Source organism: Peromyscus eremicus, chromosome X (assembly GCF_949786415.1).
Source record: "Peromyscus eremicus chromosome X, PerEre_H2_v1, whole genome shotgun sequence".
Classification (NCBI taxonomy): Eukaryota; Metazoa; Chordata; class Mammalia; order Rodentia; family Cricetidae; genus Peromyscus; species Peromyscus eremicus.
In genome coordinates, this window is record NC_081439.1 from 115,214,641 (window position 1) to 115,219,290 (window position 4,650).

General features: G+C 42.5%; 1 pseudogene; it reads right to left on the minus strand.

The window, feature by feature from the left end:
* Positions 1–3,087: 3,087 nt before the first annotated feature.
* On the minus strand, positions 3,088–4,381 carry LOC131900211 (serine/threonine-protein kinase PAK 2-like; annotated as a pseudogene).
* Between the last annotated feature and the right edge of the window lie 269 nt (positions 4,382–4,650).

Genomic DNA, 4,650 nt, shown 5'->3' on the forward strand with positions numbered 1-4,650 from the left:
AAAGTCACTGAGTCCCTTGCATTTCTAAAATGATGTCTAGCCTCATATTTGGTTAGTCTTGTAATTGGAAATTGTAATAGAATTCTGGATTGAATATTATTTTCCCCCATGTTGTTAAAGTTTTATTTATTTTTATCATGTGAGTATATGGTGTGTGTGTATGCGTGAGTTCACACATGCCATGGCACATGTGTGGAGATCAAAGGACAGCTTCAGGGAGTTGGTTCTCTCCTTCTACCTTTAAGTGTTGTCTGGGGATTGAACTTGTGTCATCAGGCTTGTGTGGTGAGTGCTTTCACTTGCTGATCCACTTTTCCAGCCCTCTGTCACACTGAAATATTGTATTTATTGCATATGTTGTATATGTGCGTGCACGTGTCACGGTTTATGAATGGAAGTCAGAGGACAACTTGCAGAAGTTGGTTTTCTCCTTCCACTGCTGATGGTTCAGTGACTTGTTCTCCCTTTCCTCCATGTACAGTAGCCATGGATGAAGTGATCATATTAAAAACCTGAGATGGTAGACTTGCAAAGTTCAGGGTTTGCTTCTACCACCGTGCACAGTGCACAACATGTATGTGCTCTTTCTTTTTTCTTGTCTTGTCTTTCAACAGGATCTCAGGATTTTAAGTTAAAATTAACTAATAAATCACAATTCTCTATTACTTTAAAGATTATTTGTTTAAAAATGACACGTCTCAAATGAACCATTACTATTAACTAGTACAAGTTAGTCTGTCCAGGTCAGGAGAGAATAAACAGTGCAGCTCCCTTAACCTCGGAGTCAGGTCTGATTGACAGAGTCCATCGCCAGCAATGGACATGCAAATAACCATCCAAGACACTGTAACTACAAACCCCAAACTGCTTCTGTTGAGGGAAGGCCCTGTGGAGTCCCAGCATAAGGCGGGGACATTGGCATTTGTCGCACCTGGTCTCTATGACTTAGGATGGAGTGCCTTCCCGAGCAGTCATGAGACAGACAACCAGTTCCATCATCTCCTTTGTGGGCAGCATCACCATCATAATCTATCCAGACAACTGTTTACAAATAATACTCACATCTGGAACTCCAGGGGCACCACAGCATCCCACCAGAAATCAACCAGTTTGTTTCTGTAATTTAGTGACAGTTGTAGAAGGCCAAATATAGTCCAGAGAAAAATGAATTCACATGGAAAACAGGTCATTAAGTGCTCTAGATGTTGAGTTTCACCGAAAACCCTTCTGTTAGGAAAACCCCAGAGACCTCTTTTTATCCCCATACCTTTTTTTTTTTTTTTTTTGGTTTTTTGAGACAGGGTTTCTCTGTATAACAGTCTTGGCTGTCCTGGAACTCTTTTTGTAGACCAGGCTGGCCTTGAACTCACAGAGATCTGCCTGCCTCTTCCTCCCAAGTGCTAGGATTAAAGGCGTGCACCACCACTCTCTGACTTATCCCCATATCTTAATGTGCACAACAGGAAATGAAACTCTGACCCTTTTCCCAAGTATCCCAAGAGCAAACTTATTCAATCATGATCTATACTGTGCAGAGTGGCAAGCCTGTGTCAAGTTCTTCGAAAGGGGACGGTGGGGACAGGCACCTGAACCAACGACACTGCTTTCTCTTCTGTGGCCCCAGGAACGCAGAACGGACAATTCCTCCTCCACAGGCCAAACACCAACGCAATAAGGAGAAGCAGAGGAAAGACAGGAGGGGGAGGGCCGGCTAACAGCTAATGCTACAGGTCGCAGACCTTTCATTAAATCTTTAAAATAAAAGTAGTACTATCAATACGCACATGGCGGTTTTCTTTCTCCAGTTTTTTACGTCAATACTCTACTCATCTGGCAAAACAAAAACTCAAGTACCTGCAACACCTCAAATGACCCACTACGTGCTTTGCTATTTCATCTCTCACAGTAAAACATTGATAATGGGTTGGGAACACTGTAAAGCAGATGAATCTTTACAGGTTACTGCCGCGAGCCTCATCTCTACAACATGAACGTTTCATTATTACAACTAGCCAGGAACTGAGCAAGGTTCAAATCACTCTTGGTTTTTGCTACTCCCAAATACTTTTCCTTTTAAATAGAAAAAAGTTCTTAGCTTTTAAATTCTGAAAATTCAATGGTTATTACTTGTCCTAGAGGGTGGAGGGGTGTATATGAAATAAGGGTTGATTCAAACAAAAGCCGACACCTAGAATCGCAACATATACAGACACTCATTTCCAAGGGAAGAGAGGGAAGGAGCGGCACCAGAGGCGTAAAGCCGGAGTGGAAGAACAAATCATTTTGGTTCTCCAAATCTGGAGAAACAAGCAGAAAAGAAGACAAAAATGGTAAGGACATACAGTCAGTGGGATTTTCTCTGTATCAATGATTTAGTTATAAATATAGATTATTAGTCCTCTTTCTATACCTGTAACAAATGTCAAACTCACTACCATGAGATTTCTAAAGTTGACTCTTTCACATTTGTTAAAAAAGGTAAAAATCACATATTTTCCCCCTTTCAGTTTAAGCTCTAAACTGAACTACTACATGTACAACAGCTGGTCCTAACTTCTATAAAAAGTTAAAACATGTCAAGCTCCTTTGCCAATATAAAGAGCTACATAGTTCCTATCACACTTGCCTTGAATTTAGGCACGAGAAAAACTCAAAGCAACAACTCCAAAGGAACGGGTCAGAGAAGGGAAGGCTGCAGAGGAGGGAGAGAGAAGACCAGCAGATGAAATACTCGGTCACCTCGAATCTGCCATTCAAGTATGGAAGTACCCCAAAGGAGACGACCCACAGGATCTACTGTAGTGGCAGTCATCAGAACAGCACGCAAACGTCAAGCGCTGTCTGCTGGAAATGTAAGGCTAGCAATGCAGTCCACGATTCCTTTTGGACCCTACAGCAGGGGCTCATCTGAAGTCCTAACTCTCTCACTGCAATTTTCTCTTGGTCATCTTTAGAAAATAGTAGTTTGCTTGTTTTTCTCCATGTGATGCAGACTGTCTCTTTACACCCCCTCAGAGTAACAATTTCATGTTTTAAAAAACTTCTTTTAGAAAATGGACAGAAGAATATGAGGCCTCAGTGTTGACATTAGCAGTTGCTCTTCATTGCTTCTTTAGCTGCCAGGATCAGTGGCGTCAAGCTAGACAATGGTTTGGCCAGTTCAGGAAGGGATGCTGTAACAGTTCTTTGGCTGAACCACTTTTCTCCACATCCATCTCCAAACACCAATTTAAGAAATCCCGAAATATTGGGGAAAGGTTTTCTGGATTCTGAAGTTCAAGAGTTCCATTTGTTGCTATCAGGTACAAAGCACTCAGAGGATTTTCACTGGGGTATGGAGGCTTTCCCTCAACCATCTCGATAGGCATGATGCCCAGAGACCATATCTCAACTTTGGGACCATAGGCTTTTCGTGTAACCACCTCTGGTGCCATCCAACCATAGTACTGTGTTTGCTTTGCTCAGGGTGATCTGGGCACAGAAGCCAAAGTCAGTAAGTTTAACTGAGCCTTCCATTCCCAAAAGCATGTTGTCACTTTTGATGTCCCTGTGGATCACTTGATCAGCATGTAAAAACTCCAAGGCCTGTAAACACTCTCTGCACACAGGCTGCAATATGTGCTTCGTCCACGTAGGTTTCTGTTACAACATCATCAGCGAGTGACCTACCAACAAGGTACTCCATTCCACAAACAACTCATCTCCTACCAGGTAACTGTCCAAGAAATTAACTATGTTGGGATTCTTTCATTCTTTCATCACCAGAATTTCATTAATGATCAATTTCTTCTTTGGTTGTTTCTGTAAATTAATCTGCTTAATAGCAACCTCTTGCCCAATACCACATCAGTTGCAGTAAAAATTGTACCTGAAGCTCCTTGTCCAATTTTTTCATATCCTGTGTATTTTTTCTTAGGGTCACCTATGCTCACAATAGTTCTTAATTTCCCCAGAATCTCTTCATCTGTCATCTTGGCTTTCTTTTTCTGTTTGTCTGAAGACTTGACTCCACCATCAACATTAGAATCACCAACTAGAGCAGGAATGGGGTCGATGACAGACCGTGTGTAAACTGATTTTGTATGATCTGGCCAGGGACAGTGACAGGAGGAACAGCGTCTTCATCATCATCGTCTTCCTCTGTTACTGCTGCTGCTGTTTCTGATCCCTCGGTATTCAGTGCTGGTGTTCCAGAAGGGAAGCCATCTTTCTCAGGGGGGTGGAGATCAGGTACTTCTGCTTCACAGTGTTCGAGTTGTAGAACTTCAGGACATCCAGCACAGCCCAGCACAGCCTGAGGCGGCTTCTTCTGCTCTAGTTTGGTGATGTTGGAGGTCTGCAACAGCCTCGCCCATTGTTCTGACATGCCAGTGAATTAACAGCCAACATGGATTGTGTGTTCAAAATGAGAAGGAGGAGAAATCTCTGACTGTTCTTTGTCTTTCTTTTTACTTCCTTTTCCTGTGCCTGAGAATATGGCGATGATTTTGTCCCTGGGTTTTTTTTTCCCCTCCTCTGGAACAGAAGGCAAAGGCTTCAAACTGTGATTGGCCGATAAAGGATCTTTTCCTCCAGTACTAAAAATGGTACTGCTCATTCACACAGGAGGTGCTATGGACTTGTCTTCTAGTTCTCTGTTTTCAGACCTGA